This window comes from Canis lupus, chromosome 17 (genome assembly GCF_048164855.1).
Source record: "Canis lupus baileyi chromosome 17, mCanLup2.hap1, whole genome shotgun sequence".
NCBI classification, from domain to species: Eukaryota; Metazoa; Chordata; class Mammalia; order Carnivora; family Canidae; genus Canis; species Canis lupus.
Genome location: NC_132854.1, coordinates 56,153,894 through 56,169,212, shown reverse-complemented (window position 1 = coordinate 56,169,212; position 15,319 = coordinate 56,153,894).

The window sequence follows — 15,319 nt, the reverse complement described above, 5'->3', positions numbered from 1 at the left end:
GAATGACCACGGCCACGGGTGCAGAGCGGTCACTGGAGAAGAGGGTCTTAGAAGAATGAGGGACCCTTCACTCTTGGAAGGTTCCCAAGGAAAGAGGAGGGAGGGGAGAGGAGCCCGGAGCGTTCTTAGAGGAACACGGAGCATGTGCTTCCTTGGTACAGAGCATGGGGCCCATGGCTGGTGCTGGGCTTGGCCCTCAGAGAGCCAGAAGCACCCCACTTTGTCTGCATCTCCACACCTGGTACCAGGGTCCTTCTTACCTTCTCATTAAAATATATTCCAGCTACCCACAGCTCTGTGTTCCTACTGCTCTCCTTTCCACAAAATCTTCCTGAAGCAACCGACACACGGACGTAGTAGGTTCCTGCTTGGAGGTATAGTGCACGTGGCAAGTGGCTCTTGGGGGAGCACAGAGGAAATGGTGTGTCCTCCCGGAAGGTGCTACAAACTGGCCTAAAGCTGAGGCCATCGCCATCTGCCCAAGCCCGCTCCCCTCACAGATCACTGTTCTTCTCTTAAAGGCACTGATGACCAAACAGGGGGCTGAAAACCAGAACCATCTCGGGCAACCTCCCTCCTGAAGGGTCCTCTCAACTCTTCCTTATGGGGTTTTCCATGTCAATCCCAGGAATATTCTCAGTTCCACAGTTGGCCTGAGGTCCTGATCACCTCTTTGGAAGGAGGACAAAAATACCTGACAGATGGTCCATCTGCCTCCAGCCTGTTCCCACAGTGCCCCTCTCCTGCAAGGTCTTGCTCCCCTTGGCTTAGGGGCCTTGGACAAGGGACTCTCTCCCGGTGAAAGCCCCTACTACTGTCTTCTCTTGGCCAATTCCTAATTGTTTTCCAGACTCGGCTCTGACTCTGCCACTTGGGTCCAGACTCTTCCTGGCCCCAAGCAGACTTTGCTATGTAACCTTCGAAACTGTGTAAGGCCAGGCATGCATCCCTACTGGTTATCCCCGCACCCAAACTGGTCTCTGGCCCTTAGTGACTGTTGAAGGGCAACCTGAAGAAATGCATACCTCTCACAGCTTCGTCTACTCAGACCACCAGGGGATGGAAATTACATCCATGTGTGCTAGGTCTAATCCAGGCATTGTACCAAATACAGTATCCTAAGTGCTTTGGGTATACTCTTTCGGGAAGTCTCCTATCAACACAGGGAGGTAGAGGCTGTTATTTCTCTATTGCAGACGAGGAAGCTGGCTTAGGGACAGATGGAGTTGATTCAAAGGCACCCAGTTTGCACCACTGGCTCCAAAGTCCCTATAATCCTGGTCTATGTAGCATTACATTCTATCTCCCTCCCCAATTAGAGGCCCTCATAATTGCAAAGTTCAGGGAACTGGAAAAGCTACTCCTCTGCATTGCTTGGGGCTTCTAACAAATAACTTTACGTCATGCATGCATGCATCTTTAAATATCTATTTCTTAACTTCACATCAAGCTGAGAGGTCCCCACAGGCAGGAACTAGGTCTTATTCATCTTTTGTACGACCTATGGCTCTTGGCAAGCTGTACGTTATTTTGTAAATAATGACTGACGTGACTATCAATCAAATTATTTGTTGATTTATTAGGTGAAACTATGATGGTGAATTTTCTGGAGTCAGAACAGGAAGTATTTTTGAGCAGATGGCTCATTCCAGCACCCATCAAATTGCACTGGATGGGTCATGTTCTAAGCATGGGGCCAGCCCTGGGGATGTAGCTAAAACAAATTTAAATTCATGATGAATTCATTAAAAATTCCAGGGCAAGACATCTTTCAGGAGCGCTAATGACATCCACATTTAAGACTACATTCATTCTGTATGGTTTAAAGGTTATTAAAATGAAGTGCAAACAAACAGAATGGTGACAGGGCCCTGCCTCTGAAAAGGAGCCCATCGAGGGGCTCAATCATCCGTAGCTCAGCTGTTCTTTAATACGACTTGACATCTTCTATGTTGCATCATTTTTCTCCGGTGAGTTACCCAACGTCCCATTTATGGGACACTTGTCCAAACAACGCAGGGAGCTTGGGGAAGGCAATGCGACCAGAAGGCATGATCCCCGTGTTGTAGGTCTTGGCTGTGCCATGGGTGGCCTGAGAACCAGCATGCGGAGACTCGAGGCCACCCACTCCAGGCTATTACTGCCTCAGCCTCCACCTGGCGTGGCCAAGCAGTCTGCAGGGACCGGGCACTGAGTTTAGCTCCTCGGGCAACGGCCGAGGATGTCCTGGACAACGGCCCACAGAGTCACAAGCGAATCGGAGTTCCTGATAGGACTTCTCCAACAGCCCTCGTGATAGGTCTTCTCCCCTGCCTCCCGGGGTCTTCCTCTTGGATTTCTTGAAGACAGAACTCTCCAGAAGCTTAACAAAGTTCCACTCTTTTCATTTGAATGTACTCATCTGGCCTTACTCCCAGGAAGCCCCAAAAGCCCTACTCCACCCACCAATCCTAAAGGCGTGTGCCCAAGCTCCTGCAGCCCTCTGCCTGCACCCTGCCTTGACCTCCCCAAGTGTCCCCTCAAGGCATGCTGTGGACCTCCTCCAGGACCTGTGGGTAGTAAGCTTATTTCAAGTTCCTTTGTGGTCTTTTGCTGAACTTCTGCTTCCATCCCACACCCCAGTGTTCTACTGGATATTCATCTGACAAGGACACAACATAGCAAACAGCAGGGACACCTGGAAGCTTGTAGGGTCTCATACCACACCCCAGACCTCTGGAATCAGGATCCCCAGCTTAACAAGATCCGTAGGTGACTGGAAAGGTCCTGGAGTTTGAGAAGCACTGTGGAAATCTCTATGATTCAACTGGCCATGCAGGACTGACAAAGGATATAATTTCTTAATCTAAAACCTTCTCAATAAGGTCTGTCTCATACATATACCCCTTTGTTGGATGCCTTAAACTTGTGGAGGCATAATTGACCTAACATTGTATAAAGCTGGAGGGGAAGAGGCCTATCCTGACTATTAACTTCTACAATGTGAACCCCCCACCCCACTGCACTCATCATCTCCTTACCCTGATTTCCCCTATGACAGTTGTTCACCTTCTATCATAGGTCATACATTTATTATATAGTTCACGCTGCCTCCTGCTAGACTTGAAGTCCATAAGGGAAGGGAGCTTTGTCTGCTTTGCTCACTGGTCTACCCCAAGCATTACAGATTTGAGCTCTGCAAGGGCAGGGATATTTTTTATGGTCTTCTAGCCCCCAGCTCAGCCAGAGGCTAAGTACAGAACTAATGATTCTTAATAATTGGAGGAAGAAGTGGCTGGTGCTCCCAGGGCCCAAAGACCCTTCCGTAGTGCAGGACTTGCAGCCTGTCTTTTTGTTCTAAGTCAGTGAAGAGTAACCTCGCGTCTATACCTCATGCGTAGCAGGACCAGGACATGCAAACTGGAACCGCTTTGAGATTAGTGGTAGGGTGGGTAGGAGACTTAATTCTGCAGCTGCAACAGCTGTGCAGGAGGATGGTCTCAAGGAGCTGTGACCTTATTTACGGGGCCCACTCAGTTATCTACAATCCAGCTCCAGGAAGATAGATTAGAGAGTGGTCTCCATGGGAGTTCTCAAATGCGCTCAGATATTAATAATTTGTGGCAAGATAGTGCCACATTGCCCCACTGGCATTCCCCTGTGAAATAAAGTAGGTCAGCTAGATTGTAAACTTGTGTCTTGTTCCCACGGAATGCAATAATGCGGTTTTTTATTTGAAAGAGGGAAAATGGAGGGATCCCTGGGTGGCGCAGCGGTTTGGCGCCTGCCTTTGGCCCAGGGCGCGACCCTGGAGACCCGGGATCGAATCCCACGTCGGGCTCCCGGTGCATGGAGCCTGCTTCTCCCTCTGCCTGTGTCTCTGCCTCTCTCTCTCTCACTGTGTGCCTATCATAAATAAATAAATAAATTAATTAATTAATGAAAGAGGGAAAATGTAAACACATGTGTTTTTCCAAAATTGACTTTTTACGCAGACAGCGTTGTGTATCCCAACATGGAGAGAAGACCGGGAGCACAAACATGCATAGGGGTAAGTGGTGGGAGGTAGGAGTTCCCTTTTGCTTCCTGCCCAAACACAGCTCAGGCCTCAGTCTCAAAGCAAAAATAGAAACAAACCATCGGCCCCCAACATTCCTTTCCTTCCTCTTCACAAGTCCCAAGTTTTATATAGATATAAGACTTTTTTTTTTTTGAGGGAAGCACATTTGATTTTTCATGAATATTTAATAAGCGGCTGTGAAGGAGATACCTGTATTATGTCCCTTTCAGTAAAACAAAGGGTGACAAAGAATCTTGTCACCAAACACACCATCTGCATTAATAGAGGTATCACATGATGGTTTCTGTTGTTAATCTACTTGGTCCTGGTACTTCGAGTTCTAAGCTCGTGAGGGAGGGGATCAGGTCTTAGATTTCTGCCTCGGTGTGGAATCATTTGGTTGAAAGAAAAAAAACAAATCCAATTGAAACGAGGTCACCTTAAAAAAGTGTTTTGTTGGGAGGTTATAGGAACGCCTCACAGAATCAAGTATAGGAGGTAGAGCCAGGTCGGAGTTCAACGGGAAAGGTGAAAGACCTAGAGCTACCCTGTCATTCCTCAGGGCCAGCGGTCACAGCACTGGCTGGTTATCCATGCCTGTGTCCCCAGCACCCTAACCAATTCTTTCTTAGGGAGGTGTTGGTTTTTCCCCAGTGGGAACGCCATTGGCAGCTTGGGTGGGGCAACTCTTCATTGGGCTAATTGTCCTGCTCAGAGCTAGAGATTTAGCATCCCCTGCCCCGGCCCAGTGGACGCTAGTAATGGCTCCTTACAAATTCATCCTAGCAACCTCAAATACCCCCATGCCTTTCCAGACACCTCCCAACTCTGATAGCAGAGGTACACGTCCAACACAGCGTCTTAGCTCACATTCCCCGGAGAGAAAAGGATTGGTCATTCTGAGCCATTAAATCGGATCCTCGTCCACTCAGCCATGACCGTACGTGTGAATCTTAGCCAACCACAAATCAAAGGATACACCCAACGTTGCCAAGACCTCCCTCTTCCGTGGGCGCTAAGGGCAGGGATAGTCCCAGAGAAGGGACTGCGACTAAGGACTAATGGTCTAATTTGGCTAAAGCTCGGGACCAAGGGAAGGAATGCTCAGGGATAATTTCATTTGCTCGGGAGGCTCCACCAATGTTCAGTATCTTGCCATCGGTTTGTAATCAATGCCTATAGGTCATCGAATTCCCCTTCCCTTCTCCTTTGAATGCCAACTTTCCTCCCACTTTTTTTCTCCATTTCCACTAGCTCTCCTCTTGTAGTTGCCTGGGTCTCCTCCCACCATTTAGGTCCAGAAACAGGTGATCTTCGTGGTCCCGGTGCCCTTTGCACACCAGATAACATAGCGTTAGTTTACTCAGACTTGTAGGGACTGTTTTGTAGTCCTAAGAACATAGGATAATGCCCTAATTTACTCCCCAAATTAACATACTTTTTGCTTATGTGTTTGCCTTGCCCAGCTGTTCGCCATTTAAAGAGGCCATCACAGTGCTCAAAAGATAATCAAAGAAGCTACTTAAGAGAACATGCTGCCTTTAAAAAAACAAAAAAAACAAAAACAAAAACAAAACAAAAAAAAAACCACTAATGCCCACGCTGAACTCAGAACGGTAATGAGCTCAGGCAGGAACCCAACTGAGACCTCCTCGGCCAACCCACCCAGCTGGGATATTTGCATTTTATACAAACCATTTTTATGAGGCTATAAATTTCCTACTTTTACAGTTACAGGTCTTAATTGTCACAAATACCATTTCTGCACGTATCTTCGGCAGACGGAATTAAAATTTCCACATGATCTGAAAATGCTAAATTGTTAATAGCTTCTCCAGGGCTTTGGGACTTCTGACCTCTTTGATGATTTCATCATTGTTTATACATATTAAAAAAAAATCTAGGCTCATGAGCCTAATATAAGTCTCTAGGCTTTTTTTTTTTTTTTTCAGTCCACTTTTGCTGCTCTTTGATATTCAAGATAGAGGACTGGGTTTGAAGAGTAGAGAGTGTATTGGTTGAGACTTATCAATCCCTTTCTCACACCAAGTTATGCTATAAGCAATCAGTACAAAATAACGGAGGCACCAGTTTTTAACCCAGCACAGATTATGAACACGATAGTAGTTCACTTTAAAGTATTGGTTTGTAACACGCAATCACAGTGGGTAATCCATCATTTTTGGTTGTTTCATTCAGTATTGGGCTCTTAAATCTGCCTTTCCTCTTACAATCTTTTTCCTGGAGGAGCTTTAACCACATTCATTTAGGGGGTTTTGAAACTGCTCTATTATTTGCCGATGTTTTAAGGTCATAAAGCTTTTTGGAGTGGACTCAAACTTAAGTCCCAATTAGCATTTAGTTTAAAAATTATCTTTGAGCTGTTTAATAACTATTTTCGAGCATTCGATGCTATCCTATGGGAATTCTTCTGAGTTTTTCCATTCGCTTGTGTTTTATCGGTTCTGTAGGTTTGGGGAACATAGAGAACACGTTCACAAGACAATAAACTTAATGAGCAGAGTTTGATTCAACCATGAAACAAAAGCTTGTGCTTCCTGGAAAACCTCTTTTACATGAAGTCAAGGTGTAGTTTCTTGGTATCGTCATTATCTGCCCGAGTTGATCAATGAATACTTGGTAGATACTAAGCTGACTGGCTCAGGATCCAGGTCTTTTTTTTTTAATATTTTATTTATTTATTCATGATAGACACAGAGAGAGAGAGAGAGAGAGAGAGAGAGAGAGAGGCAGAGACCTAGGCAGAGGGAGAAGCAGGCTCCATGCCAGGAGCGTGATTCAGGACTTGATCCTGGGACTCCAGGATCACACCCCAGGCCAAAGGCAGGTGCTGAACACCAGAGCCTCCCAGGGATCCCAGGATCCAGGTCTTTACCCACCATGTGATCTTGAGGATGAGGGGTTTGACAAGCAGTGTATTAAGTGACGCTCATAGACCCCTTGTCACACCAGGTGGGCATGGCTGATGGAACAAGGGAGCGATGGGAATATATGGAAACTGAAGAATTTGGACACATTTGTAAAGGGTCTGATGAATCCTGCCTGTGTGTCTGACTCGGCCATGTTGTCCTTAAAGTATTGGGTCTTCAGAGACGCTTAGTCAGTCTTTTAAGTTAATGGAAGAATAATGTTGGAAAATCCTAGCTAATCTTGCCGGCTGCAGCCTCACAGCCATGCCCCTAGTTTACCCTTCTCAAATGTAATTCAATTACCTCCGCTCTGAAACTCTTCGAAGTTTTCCTATGGCTTTGCAGGGAAAATCTACAAGTGAGTTGGCAAGACCTGTAAAGCTGGTTTCATTTGGCCTCTGGCCACATGTCAAAGCGCTTCCCATTGGTTCACACCATTCCAGCCACAGGGAACGGCATGGAGCTCCTGCACTGAGCCATTTTTCCCTCGCAGGTGTACACATCTATCCAAAAGAACTCTCCCATCCCACCCAGCTTTTACCTGCCCTGGTAGGCTCCGAGCAAACTCCTTTTCCACCCATCGCGACCCAGTTCTAGCATTACCTCCGTCAGGTTTTCCCCAACCACCAGTCCCCTTCAGACAACTGGGCTCAGCGTTCCCTCCTTGCTCACACAGCTCAAGGTTCAGGCTTCTATTCCAGCAGATAGCGTTGCAACTATTTTTCCTCCAACAACCGATAGTTCTCTCCTTGATCACATAAACATCAACCGGGAAGATTTTTTTCCTCCCCAACAATACCTATTGTTAGGCTGCATTCTTGAAGATTCAAATTTAGTAGGTGGGGTTAGGCCCAGGAATTCTGTAAGTGCTCCAGGAAATTCTGATGGCCACTCCTGTTTGAAAGTCACCTACTGAACTGTGGGTTCTGAGCAAGGCCGGGACTGGGTCTTTTTTAATATTTTAATTTATTTGAGAGAGGAAGAGCATGAGGACCAGCAGGGGGAGGAGCAGAGGGAGAGAATCCACAAGCTAAGCATGGAGCCTGATGCTCAGCTCTATCCCAGGACCTTGAGATTAAATAAGGGCCACGCAGGGCTAGGTAGGGAGAGAGATAGGGGGCTGCAAGATCAGGCTCACGGAAATCCCCAAATGTTGAGATGTAAGGAAACCAGAGATAAGGGAACCAACCGGACCACCCTGCCCTAGGGGTGGGTGGGGAGGGTGTGTCTCTTATGACAGTCACCTGTGACCAATTACCAGCCCCAAAAGGAAGCCATTAAAGAGGTCATCAACCAGTCCTTACTCAAACCAGGATGGCATGACAATGGTAAAGCCACAAGCTCCCTGGTCAGTTTTAAATAAAATACCATTGGTGGGGGCCCTCGTTGGGACCCCTCTCACTCCTGAGCGCCTTTGCTGTATATTCACTTAACTAAACTATCACATTGCTCACTCTCCCCTGTCTGGGACAGTCGTTCTTCTACTCTGAGAGACAAGAACCTTACACTCCCACACTTCAAGATCACGACCTGAACTGAAAGGAGGGGTCAGACCCTCAACCAACCAAGCCATTCAGGCACCCTGTGGCTTGTTCATTTTTGACCTATAGCAGGATGGTACTTAGACTTTCAGTCAAAAGGCGATTAAAAAAAAAAAGGGGGGGGGGCGGTTGGCAGAGGGGTGAAGTAGAAGTGTTCTAGGCTCATTGGAAGAATGGTACCCTCTGGGGGAAGATACAAGTTAAAAACAGGAGTTTTGCGAAAAGAAATTTCCCAGTTTAGCTGTAAGGACCGGATCTACTTCTCAAGAAGATGGGAGCCAGCAGATACACCGAGAAAGGCCTACTGGTATCTGGCGAGTGGACCACGGCCAAGCCATGGAAGCTATTCCTGGTCTTCTAAGCCCCGATCTCAACCATCCACAGGACACACATCAACCAGCCTGCAGTACCTCCCCTCTCTTGTCCTCTGACACCCAGCTTAAAGGGCTTCCACCTCTACCACACGCACAAATTATTTCCAAGCCTTGCCAGGTGTCCCTATGCTCAAGCCAATGTGGGGGGCAATCAGGCTGCCCTCATCCACTCTGCAGAAAGTGGGGATTGGCCTCAGGGCTCCACTGGCCAGGCCTGCCCCCTCCAGGCTGGTTTTGCTCTGAGATCACATCTGCCCTTGGATGGCATCTTGTAGAAGAGGATGAGACAGGCAAGAAGAGATTCTGGAGTGGATCTGGAAAGAAATCTTCCCGCCTCTTGAGTTTCCCCCTTGCCAGGAACACTGCCATTATTCCCTCATACCAGGATTGGGTCTCAGCGCCATGCAAAAATCAGCACCCCCTCCCCAGGACTGCCAGACTGGGGCAAAAACAGATCTTTCTCAACTTCTGGGAAAACTCTCTCAACCTCCTGGTTTTTAGGGTCATTGGAAAACAGCCCCCAGGATCTTAGCAGCCAAGAGGCTCAGTATAAGGAGTCGGGTTAGAGCTGACTGGAATTGCTAATGACTGTGGGGTTTTGTTTTTAAATATATGCCCTGGTTAGGGAAGGAAAACTCATTGTGCAGGGTGCAGCATTTCAAGCACAAAAGGTGACACGAGGAAGAGTTATGATCACAGCAAGCGCAGTGCGACTCCACTTTGGGGCCCTGCCAGAGTTCCCATAAAACCCTCCTTTTTCTTGAGTCTACACCATGAGCTCTTATGTGATCAATTTAAGAGGCTTTTATGAGATGCCAGAGCACGTTACTTAAAGCATTCCCATTTATTTTGCTTCACTTTATGTTTTTATTACATAGAATTTGAATTAAATCCATTTGGCAACAGTTTACCATGGAGGGAGGTGGGGGGTCCATTGGGAAGAGAAAGGAAATTTGTTGTCGAGGGGAAAGCTCCCTCAGTCGAGCAGCTCCAGCCTCAGTGGAGCAGAGGGAGGTAAGGGTGCCTCTGGACAGAAAGCACACTCTCCCCCCACCTTGGGGAGATTTGGGAAGTTCCTTATGTGTCCCCAGGGCCTCCCTCCCTCCTACAGTGTGGGGTGATTTTTCTAAAGTTTTGCCCATGATTGTTCTGTTCCAAAACGTCCAAAGACCTCACATTGTCATCAGAATAAAGCCCAGGTTCCATACTGAGGCCAGATCTTAGATGACCAACATCACAATCTGCCTCCACAGTTTGATTTAGGATTTTTTTCCTTTTCTTGCCTCTTGCCCTCCAGCTACATGTGAGCTATTTCCTGTTGATGCCTCCTACTCACCAGCCTTTAAATCCTACCCGATGGTCAAGGCCCAGACAAAATGTCACCTCAGCCTCAAGGTTTCATCTAATTTTTCTGGAAGGAAGTAGTCGGTTCCTGCTCTGAATGTCTATGGCATCATATCTGTGCTTCTGTAGGATAATGATCACTTTCTAACCTTGGTCCCTATGGTGCTGCATTCTTCAAAATTGTAAGTCTGGAGCAACAGCTGCCTGAACGTTTCGTCTTTGAATCATGCTCAGCACCTAGTACAGTGACTTGACCAGCAGAGCGACCCAATAAATACTTGTTGAATAGTTATGTACATGCTGACCCCAGAGAGCAACTTTAGAATTAGGAAGCAAACCAAAAAAAAAAAAAAAAAAAAAAAAAAAAGAATTAGGAAGCATTTGCCACTTACACTTACCTAAAAATGGGCCGTAAGTGCTTGTTTTAGAGGATGTTCCCTCTAACTGTTCCCGGAGTCACAGCTTCTCACATACCACTCCAAGAGCAGGCCTGGCGATCACATAGATTGACCCCAGGGTTCCCCTGGCCAAGCCGGGACCACCGCCAGGCTGGCTCGTTCCAACGTCAGAAGGCTGCCCTTGGAGGGTATCTTATAGGAGAGTACTGATTAGCAGGATTGGGATCCGCTGGTGGCAATAAAGGGACCCTCGCCCAGCCAGCAGTATTAAAACAGGGTTCATCCTCAGTGATCCACAGGCAGCTGTAATCAGGCCCAACTTTAAAAGATGCACCTGGAGTCTGGGTCTGGGGACCTTCACTTTGGTCAGGCCTGGCACTCACATCTGCTTCCTTCTGCAGGGCCACCGGCAAGCAGCCCCTCCATCAAGGCAAGCTCCCCCCATGTCTGCTGCATGACTGGCCAGCGGTAGCTCTTAAAACCAGTGGGTGAATGTGCTATCTCTATTTTTGTTTTTAGTTTAAATTTCTGAACAAGGGAATTTGATTGGTTTGGCCATTTTTGGAAACCAGGTGACTACAGCCCTTGGATCAGGTGCCTCCCTTGGGGTCCTGTGGGCAGAGGCCAGGGTGGAGGGATACCTGTGCACCTGCAGGTCTGTGCACTGGACACTGTTGGTCAGTGACCACTGCATGCCTGTGGAGTATTGCTGCCTGCCCTGTACAAGGAGGACCCTGCAGCTGGCGGGGGCATGGTGGGGGGATGTGGGGGGTGCTCTGCAGCCTGTGGGAGCAGCAAGAGAAATGCAGTAATCAGAAGATGGGGTGGCTAGGTCACCCAGGTGTCCAGGCTCTGAACACACTGTGTGAGAGTTGAGGGGGGAAAATGAAATAACTGCAGGTGACCCCAGATTTGTTGGGAAAAATACAAACTAAAAACCCACACAAGGGACAAAAAAGGGGGGAAACGAAGTATTTTAAGTGCCCAGCTAGCAGCTGACGCGTGAGGACAGTTTTCTGAACTGATACACTCAACCCCTTATTAGAACCTTAGAGTTCATTTGGTCACGGGTCCTTATTTTTAAGACCTTTGGGATTTGGCTTTGGATCCCTCAAGAGAAAAAAGGGAACCATCAGGAGCCATTGCCTGATTAACGCCTAAGACCCAGAAGTTTCTGAGGTTCATTGCCAGCTTTGCCTGCAGAAGTGGCTAATGCTGGTTCCGCTCGTAACAAGCTCCCGGTGCTCCCGTCCCTGGCGCCTGGATAATCCCAGATGGAGAGCCGGGCTTAGCTGCTCAATCTGGGGACCACAAGCACGAGTTATTTCTTTTTTTTTTTTTTTTTTACAAGTTATTTCTTTTAGCAGAATCGGGCGATCGCCCTCCTGTATCTCTGAGGAGCGGCAGGGTTGCGGGGTGCAGGGAGGAAGTCTGCTAAGATCTGATTGCGGGGCACTAACCATTGCGGGGGTGCCCACGGCCCCTCCCCAGTGCTTTAGCAGCTTCTTTCTCCTTCTCCCTCCAGGGATGCTCCAGCTTGAGAGGATGAATCCAATCATGATAAGAGCCAACATCTTCTGGACGCTTCTCTATGTGCCAGGCACCCCTGCAAGCGCAGCTCACAATTACCTCGTTGGATTCCCACGACAGCCCTGGTGGGGGGCGGGGGGGTGCGCTGTGCATGGCTCTAACTTCCAGATATGCTCTGCTTTCAGAGGGGGGCTTCTGGAGCAGAGAGCGGGTGAGCAGGCTGTCCAAGGTCCCAGCCCTGGCAGGAGGGTGGCACCCTGGTCTCCTGGAGTGCCTCCGCTTACGTCGGTGCTTCTCCCAGTCTGGGCTGGGAATGGAGCCCAGGGGAAGGAGGGCACGGGAAGGCAGGGCCCTCGCCACACACAGGGGACTGGACGAAACCGGCAGGATCTGTGACATGAAGCAAGTTACTTGACCTCCCTGTGCCTCATTGTCCTTATGTGCAAAAGGAAAAGAGCAGCAGTGCCTGCTTGGTAAGGAGGTTGGGAGGACTAACTCCCCCCTGGAACAAACCTGGCCTTGAAGGGAGGTCTTCGGTATTGCCATCGTGTTGTTTCCCACCCCGGCGCTGACTGTGGCCCATCCTGGGGGGCCCCCTGCTTCCTGGGGCAGCTCAGTAGTAGGAAGCCATCTGAATGGCTGATTTCCAAAGAGGTGCACCACGAGGGAGGCTTTCTAAGGATGGGACTTTTGGATCTACAAGAAGGTGACGGAGACAGGCGGTGGCACGGGATATTAGTTCATTTAATTTGCACAGCTTCTGAGACCATAGATGCTCTTATCCTCCTGTAACAAGTGGGAAAAGTGAGACCCAGGGAGACTAATCAACTTGCCCACCATCAAAATCGGGTAAGTGGGAGAGCCGGCTTCCCACCCCGGGCCCTGAACCCGTAGCTACCTCGTCTCTCTGCTCATGGAATCACAGTGAGCGAGCAGGGACCCCTGGGAATGTACCCCAATGGGATCTGCAGTCAATCAAAGGGCCCCTTGCCTGCTTTTGGTCTTGTTTTCCATCAAGCAAACCTGCTGCCTCCTGCTCCCGAAACAGGCACCCCCGCGGTGTCCTGGGGGAAGCCCAAATGCTCTGCAGACGCACCTCCTGGGGCTGGAGGGTGGGGGTGCAGGTGGGGGCTCCATTTCTCCTCCTCCATCATCACCCCCACCCCACACAGAGCCAAAAAAAAAAAAAGAAGAAGAGAGAAAGAAAAATATCCTTTGTGTGGCCCACAAGATTTAGATTTAGGCATCGATCCTGCTTCAGCACCGAGACCACAGAGACATGGGCTGGTTCCTGGGCACTTTGGTCAATGATTTTAATTTCACCTTATTTGTTGTTTGCTTTCTCGGGAAGACTTCTACAATCGCCCCGCTCTGTCCCCTGGCTGGCTGTCTCAGATCTCTTTCATGTCCCTCTTATTATTTGTATTTTTATTCTCTGGGGGGAAAAAAAAACCCAACATTTTTTCACTTTGTCATTTCTTGGGGTTTGCACGAAGCCCGCAGCCCCAGTTAGCACCTCAGAAGCATGACACTTGACACCTGAGTTTCCAAGTCTCACCTGCCACCTGCCGGGGCTGGGACCACTGCCTCTTCCTCCTCTTTTCCCAAATCTGCTGACCCAACTCTGCTTCCTTTGGAGGAAGACAAAAGCGGGGAGCCCGCCGCCTCCGAGGCCCCATCACCACCCACGTGCAGAGCTGCAGCTCGTCTGAGATGAGCTCAACGTTTGCTCAGGCAGCTGCGGTGCTTCGCAAACAAAAAAGTGCACGGTTATTTCCATCTCCCGAAAAAGAATTCAGCTTCGTCCAATTCACACTATCTTCCTTCTTCCGATAGAAAGATCCTCGGGGGGGGGGGGGGGGGGTTGCCCTGGGCATTTCAAATTCAGGCGAATTCCATTTCATGCCGAACTCCCTCAAAAACAGGAGACCCCCAGCCAGTCGAATTTTGGGGTGGGGGGGGCTTCACTCGCCTACCCCCTGCCCCACTCCTGCCTGAAAGCAGGGGGCCCCTGACCATGGGTGTGCTGTGCACTCCTCCTGTCTTGAAGGAGGAAAAGCAGAGGCCTCCTAGCCTGGAATCTGAGAAATTCGTTATTCACCACGGAGAGCATCTCCTGCATGCCAGGCACTGGGGTGCCTGGGGGGGCTCAGACACTGGGGTGCCTGGGGGCGCTCAGTGGCTGAGCATCTGCCTTTGGCTCAGGGTGTGATCCTGGGATCGAGTCCCACGTCGGGCTCCCTGCATGGAGCCTGCTTCTCCCTCTGCCTGTGTCTCTGCCTCTCTCTCTCTCTCTCTCTGTCTCTCATGAATAAATAAATAAAATCCTAAAAAAGAAAAGAAAGCAGACACTTCCTTGGTTCTAGGAGAGAAAAAAAAAATTAAGACTCCTGTTCCGGTCTTCTAAGTTGAGCATCAATGGAGAGAACCTTCAAGAGGGTAATAGATGGAGATGAAATACCAGCTTTACTCTTGGTAAAGGCCAGACTGAGGCTGTGTTTGGATACGCAGCCTCCTACCATCTCCCCCACACCCGTCCAGTGCACTGGGGCAGAGCCAGACTCCCCAGGCCCCCCAGGGGTGGAGCGTGCCCCCAGCTCACTGCTGGGCCCAGAGCAGGGAGTCACCCCGGCTGCCCCCCAGGGACCAGGCATGCAAGAGAGAGGAAGGGGAGAGCCCAACCCGGCCAGGCCCTTGGCCGAGTGCCCCGGTGCCTCGCGCTGGTGACTCCTTGCAGAGAAGGGGTGAAGGAGGGTGGGGAGTGGGCCAGGAAACGTGGGACATGGAGCTGGAGATGCCCCCCAACCAACCCACTGCCTGCCCCCCCGAAGAGGACAGACAGCCCTGCGTGGAGAGGCCAGGAAGCAATGAGAGGCCAGGAAGAGCTCGGGAAAGCAGGTGGCCTCGGGGCTAAGCCTAGGATGAGCGGGCCCGGCCACCCGGCCACGTGGCACAAGGACGAGGACGGGCCGGGGCTTGGGGCAAGTGCGCCCAAGGCCAGGTGGGCGGCCTAGGTCGGTCGGGCCCTCGGAGCAGCAGCCTCCTCCCTCGCCATCCCGCCTGCAACTGAGCCCAGCCGCTCCCCGGGGTGCCTGTCACAGCAGGTGCTCAGCAGCTGTCCTGGGGGCTCCCCTCATATCCCCGGGGCCGGGCTGGTCCCCAA